Source organism: Delphinapterus leucas, unplaced genomic scaffold (genome assembly GCF_059928025.1).
Source record: "Delphinapterus leucas isolate spDelLeu-1000000601 "Yukka" unplaced genomic scaffold, BTC_Dleu_Yukka2 spDelLeu_asBTCV2_sq61, whole genome shotgun sequence".
NCBI lineage: Eukaryota > Metazoa > Chordata > Mammalia > Artiodactyla > Monodontidae > Delphinapterus > Delphinapterus leucas.
This window is the reverse complement of record NW_028322270.1, coordinates 773,974-786,012: the sequence shown is the minus strand read 5'-3', so window position 1 is coordinate 786,012 and position 12,039 is coordinate 773,974. Positions and strand designations below refer to the sequence as shown.

Below are 12,039 nucleotides of genomic sequence, written 5' to 3'. Positions count from 1 at the left end.
TCATGTGTTTGTTGGCAACCTGTATAACTTCTTTGGAGAAATGTCTCTTTAGGTCTTCTGCCCATTTTGGGGTTGGGTTGTTTTTTTAATTGGTATTGAGCTGCATGAGCTGCTTGTAAATTTTGGAGATTACTCCTTTGTCAGTTGCTTCATTGGCATATATTTTCTCCCATTCTGAGGGTTGTCTTTTCATCTTGTTTATGGTTTCCTTTGCTGTTCAAAAGCTTTGAAGTTTCATTAGGTCCCATTTGTTTAGTTTTTATTTCCATTTCTCTAGGAGGTGGGTCAAAAAGGATCTTGCTGTGATTTATGTCATAGAGTGTTCTTCCTGTTTTCCTTTAAGAGTTTTATAGTGCCTGGCCTTACATTTATGTCTTTAATCCATTTAGAGTTTATTTTTGTGTATGGTGTTTGGGAGTGTTCTAATTTCGTTCTTTTACATGTAGCTGTCCAGTTTTCCCAGCACCACTTATTGAAGAGGTTCTCTTTTCTCCATTGCATATTCTTGCCTCCTTTATCAAAGATAAGGTGACCATAGGTGCGTGGGTTTGTCTCAGGGCTTTCTATCTTGTTCCATTGATCTATATTTCTGTTTTTGTGCCAGTACCATACTGTCTTGATTACTGCAGCTTTGTAGTATAGTCTGAAGTCAGGAAGCCTGATTCCTCCAGCTCCATTTATCTTTCTCAAGATTGCTTTTGCTATTCGGGGTCTTTTGTGTTTCCATACAAATTGTGAATTTTTTGTTCTAGTTCTGTGAAGAATGCCATTGGTAGTTTCATAGGGATTGCATTGAATCTGTAGATTGCTTTGGATAGTATAGTCATTTTCACAATGTTGATTCTTCCAATCCAAGAACATGGTATATCTCTCCATCTGTTTGTATCATCTTTCTTTCATCAGTGTCTTATAGTTTTCTGCATACAGGTCCTTTGTCTCCTTAGGTAGCTTTATTCCTAGGTATTTTATTCTTTTTGTTGCAGTGGTAAATGAGAGTGTTTCCTTAATTTATCTCTCGATTTTTCATCATTAGTGTATAGGAATGCAAGAGATTTCTGTGCATTTATTTTGTATCCTACTACTCTACCAAATTCATTGATTAGCTCTAGTAGTTTTCTGGTAGCATCTTTAGGATTCTCTATGCATAGTATCATGTCATCTGCAAATAGTGACAGCTTTACTTCTTCTTTTCCAATTTGGATTCCTTTTATTTCTTTTTTTTTCTCTGATTGCTGTGGCTAAAACTTCTAAAACTATGTTGAATAATAGTGGTGAGAGTGGGCAACCTTGTCTTGTTCCTGATCTTAGTGGAAATGGTTTCAGTTTTTCACCATTGAGAATGATGTTGGCTGTGGGTTTTTCATATTTGGCCTTTATTATTTTGAGGTAGGTTCCCTCTATGCCCACTTTATGGAGAGTTTTTATCATAAATAGGTGTTGAATTTTGTCAAAACCTTTGTCTGCATCTACTGAGATGATCATATGGTTATTATTCAATTTGGTAACATGGTCTATCACATTGATTGATTTGCGTATATTGAAGAATCCTTGAATTCCTGGGATAAATCCCACGTGATCATGGTGTATGATACTTTTAATGTGCTGTTGGATTCTGTTTGCTAGTATTTTGTTGAAGATTTTTGCATCTATGTTCATCAGTGATATTGGCCTGTAGTTTTCTTTTTTTGTAACATCTTTGTCTGGTTTTGGTATCAGGGTGATGGTGGCCTCATAGAATCAGTTTGGGAGTGTTATTCCCTCTGCTTATTTTGGAAGAGTTTGAGAAGGACAGGTGTTAACTCTTCTCTAATTGTTTGGTAGAATTCACCTCTGCAGCCATCTGGTACTGAGATTTTGTTTGTTGGAAGATTTTAAATCACAGTTTCAATTTCAGTGCTTGTGATTTGTCTGTTTATATTTTCTATTCCTGGTTCAGTCTCAGAAGGTTGTGCTTTTTTTAAGAATTTGTCCACTTCTTCCAGGTTGTCCATTTTATCGGTATATCGTTGCTTGTAGTAATCTCTCATGATCCTTTGTATTTCTGCAGTGTCATTTGTTACTACTTCTTTTTCATTTCTAATTCTATTGATTTGGGTCCTCTTCCTTTTTTCTTGATGAGTCTGGCTAATGGTTTATCAATTTGTTTATCTTCTCAAACAACAAGCTTTTACTTTTATTGATCTTTGCTATTGTTTCCTTCATTTCTTTTTCATTTATTTCTGATCTGATCTGTATGATTTCTTTCTTTCTGCTAACTTTGGGACTTTGTGTGTGTGTGTTCTTCTTTCTCTAATTGCTTTACGTGTAAGGTTAGGTTGTTTTGAGATTTTTCTTGTTTCCTGAGGTAGGACTCTATTGCTATAAACTTTCCTCTTAGAACTGCTCTTGCTGCATCCCATACGTTTTGGGTCATTGTGTTTTCATTGTCATTTGTTTTTAGGTAGTTTTTGATTTCCTCTTTGATATCTTCAGTGATCCCTTGGTTATTTAGTAGCGTATTGTTTAGCCTCCATGTGCTTGTATTTTTTACAGTTTTTCTACTGTAATTGATATATTGTCTTACAGGGTTGTGGTAGGAAAAAATACTTGATATGATTTCAATTCTCTTAAATTTAGCAACACTTGAGTTGTCACTCATGATATGGTCTATTCTGGAGAATGTTCCATGAGCACTTGAGAAGAAAGTGTGTTCTGTTGTTTTGGGATGGAATGTCCTATAAATATCAACTAAGTCTATCTTGTCTAATGTGTCCTTTAAAGCTTGTGTTTCCTTATTTATTTTCATTCTGGATGACCTGTTCATTGGTGAAAGTGGGGTGTTAAAGTCCCCAACTATTTTTGTGTTACTGTCAGTTTCCCGTTTTATGGCTGTTAGCATGTGCTTTATGTATTGGATTGATCCCTTGATCACTATGCAGTGTCCTTCTTTGTCTCTTGTAATAGTCTTTATTTTAAAGTCTATTTTGTGTGATATGAGAATTGCTACTCCAGCTTTCTTTTGAATTCCATTTGCATGGAATATCTTTTTCCATCCCCTCACTTTCAGTCTGTATGTTTCCCTAGGTCTGAGGTGGGTCTCTTGTAGATAGCATATGTACAGGCCTTGTTTTTGTATCCCTTCAGCCAGTATAGGTCTTTAGGTTGGAGCATGTAATCCATTTATTTAAGGTAATTGTCAATATGTATGTTCCTATTACCCTTTTCTTAATTGTTTTGTTTTTGTTTTTGTGGGTCTTTACTTTTTCTAGTGTCTCCTGCCTAGAGAAGTTCCTTTAGCATTTGTTGTAAAGCTGGTTTGGTGTTGCTGAATTCTATTAACTTTTGCTTATCTGTAAAGATTTTTATTTCTCCATAGAATCTGAATGAGATCCTTGCTGCGTAATCTTGGTTGTAGGTTTTTCCCTTTCATCACTTTAAATATGTCCTGCCACTTCCTTCTGGTTTGCAGAGTTTCTGCTGAAAAATTTGTTGTTTCTGTTGAAAAATTTGTTTCTGCTGAAAATTTGTTGCTTTTCCCTTGCTGCTTTTAATAATTTTTTCTTTGTATTTAAGTTTTGATAGTTTGATTAATATATGTCTTGGTGTGTTTCTCTTTGGGTTTATCCTGTATGGTACTCTCTGCTTCCTCGATTTAATTGACTATTTCCTTTCCCATGTTAGGGAAGTTTCGACTATAATCTCTTCAAAGTTTTTCTCAGACCCTTTCCTTTTCTCTCTTCTTCTTCTGGGACCCATATAATTCGGTCTGTTTAATGTTGTCCCAGAGGTCTCTGAGACTGTCCTCAATTCTTTTCATTCTTTTTTCTTTATTCTGCTCTGTGGCAGTTATTTCCACCATTTTATCTTCCAGCTCACTTTTCCATCTTCTGCCTCAGTTATTCTGTTATTGATTCCTTCTAGAGTATTTGTAATTTCAGTAACTGTGTTGATCATCAGTGTTTGTTTGCTCTGTAGTTCTTCTAGGTCCTCCTTATGTTTCTTGTATTTTCTCCCTTCTGTTTCCTGGATTTTGGATCACCTTTACTATCATTACTCTGAATTCTTTTCAGGTAGGTTGCCTATTTCATCTTCATTTATTTGGTCTTGTAGGTTTTTACCTTGCTCCTTCAACAACATATTTTTTTGTTGTTTCTTTTTTTTTGGGGGGGGGGTGTGCTTTTGTATTCCTGTCTTACAGGTTGTTTGTCATGAGTCGCCCAGCACTGGAGTTTGTAGGCACTTGGATAGAGCTGGGTCTTGGTGCTGAGATGAGGACTTCCGGGAGGCCTCACTCCGATTGATATTCCCTGGGCTCTGAGGTTCTCTGTTAGTCCAGCGGTTTTGACTCAGAGCTCCCATCGCTGGAGCTTGGGCCTGACATCCAGCTGGGGAACCAAGATCCTGCAAGCTTCATGGCACAGTAAAAAAAAAAAAAAAAAAAAAAAAAAAAGGAAGAAAGAAAGAAAATAAGGAGCAGTACAATATCAAAGAATAAAAAACAAAATAAAATTAGAAAGATTAAAAAATCTATTAGGATAAATAAAACTATAATTGAAACAACTGCAACAAGGTAAAATAAATACACAACAGAAAAAAGAAAAAAAAATTGGGGGGGGGGAACAAGCCAAAAGGAAAAATCACTAACAAAATATAAAGAATAAAATAAAATTAGAAAAATAAAAGATTACGAAAAATAAAAATATAAAAGAATCAACAATAATGAATCAACAAGGTAAAACATAACCCCAATCTGACAGAGCAAAAAGGAATAGAAGAAAATAAAAAACAGCCTTGGCTATGTGGGCGGAGTTTGGGGGGAGAACTTAGGCTGGGGCAGTGTTTAGGGTGGGGGGGTGACTTTTGAGTGTGGGGCGGGACCTACATGGGGCGATGTCCAAGTGTGGGAGGGGGCCTAGGTGCGTGGGTGGGGGGTGACTTTCAAGTGTGGGGTGGGGCCTCTGCTTAGGACCTGAGCAGAAGGGGAGAGGCAGCACGTGGAAAGGAAGGCCTCTGGACTGTGGGCTTCTGGAGTTTGGAGGTAGGACCCTGAGTGAGGGTGTATGGGTGGGGTTTAGGCCAAGCTCACTGGAGGGGGTCTCTGAGTGTAGAGGTATGGCCCTGGGTGGGGGTGTAGGGGCGGGGCTTGGGCTCTGCACTGCAGGAGGGAGGCTCCAAATGCAGAGGATTAGGCCTGGGAGCCCAACAGGCTTCCTGGTGCTTAAGTGTACAGGGAAAGCACCAGCCGTGTTCCTTTCCCTTCCTTCATGCCCCTCCCCCATGGTCTCCCCCCATTGCTGCTGGACCCCTATCTGTGAGTGGGTCTCACTGGGTGTAGGAACTCCTCCCCTCCACCAGCCGCCCCTCAGGGGTGCCAGTCCCAGAGGTCTGGCCTTTACTTTTGATCGCCCTTCCCTCCCTCCCACTCCTTCAGGACCTGCGTGGCTGGAGGGGCCCAGGTGGTGGGCAGGGGCAACCTGGCCATGCTCCCTTTTGATCTTCTTCCCTCCCAGTGGTCCTCCAATTTCCCCCTTCTGGCATGGGATCCCTTCCCTTCCCCCAGCCACCCCTCAGGGGGGCCAGTCCTGACTCGCCTCCACTTCTCCTCCTCCCTCACTCCCCCCATGCCCCACATCCTACCCAGTCACTGGGGGTTCCTCCCATCCCCTTAGGTGTCCGTGGACCCACCATTGCCTGGTAGGTGCCCTAGTTGTGAGGAGGCGCAAATTTTGTGTCCTCCTAGTACACCATCTTGACTCCACCCTTCTCTCATATCTACTTGATCAATCTGTCCTGCATGAAAAAAAATCACAACTCCATAAAAATCAAACTAACAGAAGAAGAAATTTATTAATATTGAATTAGAGTAAAATGGTTGAAACACCAGCTCCAGTTCCAGGGGTCAGGGATCACCAAGGCACGTGATGCTCTGGTGTTGAGGCCACGTGTGCATTTACTTGACAACCAACAGCTTTCAAGATCTTTCTGAACATCCCTTCTGCACCGTTCATCCGTAAGTCTACCAAACAACAAATTCCACTGCCCTACATGGGGCAAAAACCGTCTCTTCACACATTACATTTTAAGGCACAAATTATTCATTATAAACTGGAAGCCACTTTAAGAAATCTATCAAAAGATGGATTTTATGGTTGAAAATATGTCTGTGAATTTATATTAGGTCTCCAAAGTAATCAAAAAGAAAGAGGATGTCAAGTGAGTTCTCAAAGAAACAATTTTTCTTGTCATTCAAATTTTCAAAATTCATGTGTGTTCTTCTGAGCCAGTAAAATAAGTAAAGTGCATTCTCCTGTTCCATTTATGAAATCTCTTCCTCAAATTTTGACATAATGAATTAATTTAATTCATCCTCAAGGCAATTTCAAGGTTTTCACTGTAAATTCCTTAAAGCAGAACTCAAATTTCATGGATTTCTATAAAACAAGGACTTTTTGGATCAAAATACTCCTAGAGCTATATACTAGTACAAAGCATTACACATTATTTGTTTATATACACTTTCTATACAGCGTCACTAAAGAACTTTGAAATCGTGGTTTCCATATTTCCCATTTTATTTAATTTTTCCACAGTTTCACTGTTTTTTTCCTGAGTGTGAATTTTACATAAATTTTATTGAAAAATTATTTTAAAAGGAATTTAGAAAGAATTCATTCATGCACCTCCCACTCCCAACTGTACAAAGAAAAAATTTTTTTCTCTTGATTTGATTCTAAGAAATGGAATGATAATCTTAAACTTTTCCTTTCAAATCCAGTCCTTGTGCAAATTCAAGCTCAATATATTTACAACATGAAGCAAGATATGAACTAACTTCACATTTTCAAAACAGATCATCTTTTCTGCATGGTTTTTTTCTCTGTAAGGATTTAGAGTTAGTACCCATGATCATTAAAAAATATATATATATATACAAATTTTGTATATATATACAAATATATATATATTTGTATATATATATATTTGTATGTATATATATATGAAACTCAGCATTCTTATTCAAAAAAGTGTTCATACAAAAACCTGCCACTCAACTAGATGAGTTTTATAGGTCGTTTTTTTTTTTGACAACCTATTTATCCTACTATTTAAAATCCTTGAAGGAAGGCTTGCCATATATGATAGTGTATTTCAAAGGTCATGTAAGTTGCAATTTGTCATTCTTCATTTTGCAGGAAATGGTTCATGATGTAAACAACACATGAGCAATATATTAACATGTTTTGCTGTCTTTCAGTGTGAATAGATTTTTCTCTTAATTTTGATGACAGTCAAGGCAAACTATACATTGTTCTGGTCAACTATGGGTTGTAAAGAAGATATGTATTAAATTGTATATGTTGTTATGCTTTGGTATCTCTAATTGTTGTGCCTTGTTTGTTTGGTAGAGGTAGATTCTAAACTTCTAGAAAGAAACACACTTTTGATTATTCATTTATTCATTCTTTTAAATACTCATCAATTCTGTCAAAGTGCTTATATTAAATGCCTAATAAATTCAAGAAAGAAATGATTTAGGTAACAGATGATGAAAACTGTGGAATAGTTTCTACTTTTGTGAAACTCATGGAAAAGCAAGAGAAGCAAACAATCATGTGAATGTGAGTTTGTTTTGTATGTGTGCTGTCAGGATGGCCTGCTTGCCAGACACTTCTCTATTACCCTGTTTGTGGTGCTGACAGAGGAGGATTCCCATGCCGATTATATATTTCTCACCTTAGTGCCTCATATGAAGTAGAGAGGGCAGATCCTTCTTTGCGGGCTATGGTCAGACATGTGACTCAAGCTTAACCAAATGCACATTCACCCTTTCTATGTGGCTTTTCAAAGTGGGACATTTGGCTCAAGAATTGGGAGAGTTTTGTTTTGTTGTGTCATTACTATCATGACAGCAGTAATTGCCCTGGTAGCTCTAGCATGGCACCTGTGATCTTGGCAGAGGGACTGCTGGTGACATCTTGAATAGTATAAAGCTGCTGCATGTCCTTACCCTTAATTTCTGCTTTCCAGCATCCGTGGACATGTGCCTTGTTATAATTTCAGTATTGCTGTCTCTCATTGATTCTATGAGGGTTTAATTTATATCTACTCCTAATGTATCTCCCTCTCCCACCTGCCAAAACACAAACAAACAAACACAGCTAGGGTCAGAAAGAACAGCTCAAATGTCCTTCACAGCTTAAAATAAAACTTATTGAACAATAGTTTATGTCCCCAAAGAGTGAAATTAAGATAAAAAGAACAGAATTTCTGTCCATGTGGGTACAGCATAACAGTCAAATGCACTTTGATTTCATATTTTTTTGACCTATTTTGTCTTTCATTAAAATATGTAAAACACTCAGAGTAGGGCTTGGTGAGTAGTAATCATGTCAGTATGAGCTATTTTATTATACAAAGGGGTGGAGCATAGAGGTTAAGAGCCCAGGTTATGGTTCTACACTGACTTTATTCATAAACTAGCTCTTCCATTTACACATCTGTGTGACCTTGGGCAAGTTACTTAACATCTCTGTGCCTGAGTTTCTTCATAGGTGAAATAAGGCTCATAATAGTATCATTCAAGACTGAGATTGATAATTCCAGCAATATTTATAGAAAAGTCTGGTCATATATTAAGCTCTCATGGAGTGTTATCTGTTTCTAGCTTCATCTAATTTCATGTCCATTTTTCCAATAAATCCACTGAAATTTAATAATGTTATATATATATATATATATATATATATATATATATATATATACTCTCCTTAATAATGAAAGGATTTATAGCTTTTCGTGTTCTCTTTGAGTAAAGGTTTAGTATATTTTATATACTTTGTTATGTTTGGTTCTGTAAGTACTTAATTTCTAAATAGGCATTGTAATTTTGCTTTCAGAGTAATTAGAGCTATTTAAATGAGTTCTATATTATAATTTCCTACTTGTTATTGTGTTATTAAGCTTATTAATTTCTCAAGTTATTGCACTGAGGCCAGAAACTGTGTTTTTTTTCTATTTTTAATAACTGATTAAAGTTTATTGCTTTGAGAACATAAATTTTGAACGTTTTTCAGATATTTGGGAGCTCTTTGCATGTCTATTTAGTCTAATTTTAAATTTCAGTATAAACCTATTAATTCAGACTTGTACTTATACTCTTCAAAATCGCTATCATTTTTAAAGTTTTCTATGGACTTGCTTAAAATCATTTTGAGAGATGAGTCAAAGATTTCCACTTACATTATAAGACCAATATTAATCATCTTCTCATTATTCTAAAAGTGTTTGCTATTCATATATATTCTTCGTGGATCATGAATTTGTCCATTTTAATATTGATATTGCCCATCCTCCTTTTTTTTGGTTATTGTTGGTATTTATTTGTTTGCTTTTATCAAGTAAAGAAGGGTCTCTTCACTATTTGCCAGTCAAAATCTCTTCAGAACAGACAAGCTGTACTGGAAAGGAATAAAACCCAGGGTCATAGGCTTATTCCAAGTTTCAGAGAATAGTCATGTTCTCTCCAAGTATTCTTTTCTTTAATTGAAGTATATTTGATTTACGATATTGTGTTAGTTTCAGGTGTACAGCAAAGTGATTCGGTTATACATTTGTATGAATAAATTAATATATATTCTTTTTTCTCAGTTCTTTTCCATTATAGGTTAGTATATGATACTGAATATATTTCCCTATGCTAGACAGTAAATCCTTGTTGTTTATCTATTTTATATATGGTCTCTCCAAGTATTCATTTAAGCACATGCCTGGCAGCCATGCCCAGTCAGTCTCTCCTTGACCCAGATAGGAGTTTTCCAGATTGACATCACCAACAGGTTTGACTTTATTTATGGCTATGCATACTCAGTGAAAAGTGAAAATGCAGTGCTCCTTATTCAAAAATTCTTCAGAATTTCAAGATGGCAACAATAGAGCATTAAACCAAGTGTGTAGTCCTTCTGTCTGGGTCTGAGTGGATGCACTAGGTGCATGCCCATAAATCTGGCTCTTCTTGTACCTTCTTTTTCAATGGTAATGTTTCCATCTCCTACTTCAGCCACTTTGGGAGAAACATGGGGAAAAAAACGGGAATTAATTTTTTTCTTGCAATCACTGATTTTCAATTTTAACATACAATGGAATAAAATCCATGGAGCTAAAGACACAGTTGAAGTTCAACAGTCATAATAAACCACTAAGGTATTATATACTTCTGATTTTATAGTGTATACAGGATTATTTTTTGTAACGCATCTCCAGATTGAGGAATTTAAATACTTTAATAGTCAAAATTATGTTTGGGATTTAAAGAATATATTTAAGAATGCATAAAATTTGCCTTTTATCCTTATCTGTAATTTTATTCTATTTTTACTCTCAATATTAACCTACAAGGTTTTTCTTAGTTATATAATTTTTTACATTTTAGTAATGTGATATTCCTTATTGTTATTCATTTGAGTTTTATTCCAAAAACTCTGTTGTATCGATGACAATGATGGTGATTGATGATGGGGGAATAAAATGTACTTTATCCATGAATTATTTGTCTTAAGATTATCTATATGTAAACATCAATGACTCTAAGAGTTAGTTATGAAGTTCATAAATTAATCGTTTACTCATTATGTTATTTTTGTTGATATAATTCTATTGATAAATGAATCTGTTGCAATTTCAAAGCTAGAAAAAATGTATTGCCACTTCTTCTCAATGTAAGTGTATTACTTAATTTTTAAACCCAAATGCATCATAATTCAGTTAATTGCAGAGACTTTTTGTTAAATTATCCCAACTTATCTTGCTCTTTGTATTTATAAGCTCTTTAATATTGCATGTATTCAAGATATCAAAGTAGCCTTAAAAGCTTATTACAAATGATAGCTTTTTTACTTAGATTAATCTGCTACTATGATACAAAGGGTGTTTTATTAAATATTCATTTTCTTCTATCAGCACTGATACTAGTAATTTAAGTTCGGCTATAGAGTAATCAATTAAAGTAAAGCATGCTGTGTGAACACTAAACCTAACACATTAATTTAGTCTATATTGACTACTCCTGCTGTCTTGCAAATCATTCCTATGGTTACAACACATTTATCAAAGTTTCTAATAGAAAAACATTCCATGATGGCAAGACCTATACTAAATAAATATAAGATTTATGGATAATAAAAATATTTAGATTTAATTTCGTAAATTAAGTGACATTTTCCTAATATCACGGAACACATACAATAAAAATGAGCTAAATACACTGAAATTTTGTTTAAATTATTGTGGAAAAATGACTGTGTAAGATTAATCATAGAAGGTGTACAAATGATTATACAAGAAGAGCATAAAATTTCATTAACTCTGTGATAAATTAAGGATAGTGAACAGGCAAGTGACTTCTTAGAGCTGGCATATAAGTGAAATTGTGTCCAAGTGTCACCTTGGTTGGAGCTTTTTCATATTCCTAGTAAGCAGGTGTCATTATTTCAACAGAATAAAAGGACAAGAAACTTTACAATGTTGTCTGAACTTTGGAATCACTATTGCAAATCCTTAAAATGATAGCATAAATGTGACTTTGATAAATGTACTTGTATTGTAGGGAAGTTAACTTTACCCTAAAGAGGTCTGGCCTTTGCCTTTGCTCTCAGGGAGATATATCCTTTGGAAGGTCATGCCTGACAGGAGCATCTTTGTATAGGGGTCTGACCACACCAGATTAAGGTAGGGGTTGACCAGGATAGAAAGACCAACAATGTGATACAGAGTAGGGCTTTGGGTCATACAATATCACTTGAAATGGAGACTGAGATCAACCAGGGGGCAAGTGGAACCCCAGTAGCGACTGAATACTGAAGCTGAATACTGGGGTGAGATTCCCTGGTTCATAGTGCTGAAACCTTAGGGTACTGTCGCACAAGGATACCAGGAAAGCAACACCTCCTGATTCCACAGAGAGTCAATCAAGTCCAGGAAGCACAGAGAGTCCAATAGGATACTATCAGAGAAACACGCCAAGACACATATTAATCAAACTATCAAAAATTAAATACAAAGAAA

General features: G+C 35.9%; 1 protein-coding gene across 1 annotated transcript in view; it reads right to left on the bottom strand.

Moving 5' to 3' along the window:
- Positions 1-5,801: 5,801 nt before the first annotated feature.
- The window catches only part of LOC149743880 (uncharacterized), a 104,197-nt gene continuing 97,959 nt past the window's right edge, over positions 5,802-12,039 (bottom strand). The window contains exon 9 of the mRNA XM_089906088.1: positions 5,802-10,039. The gene's annotated coding sequence lies outside the window, so the exon portion shown is untranslated. The remainder of the gene's footprint in view (positions 10,040-12,039) is intronic.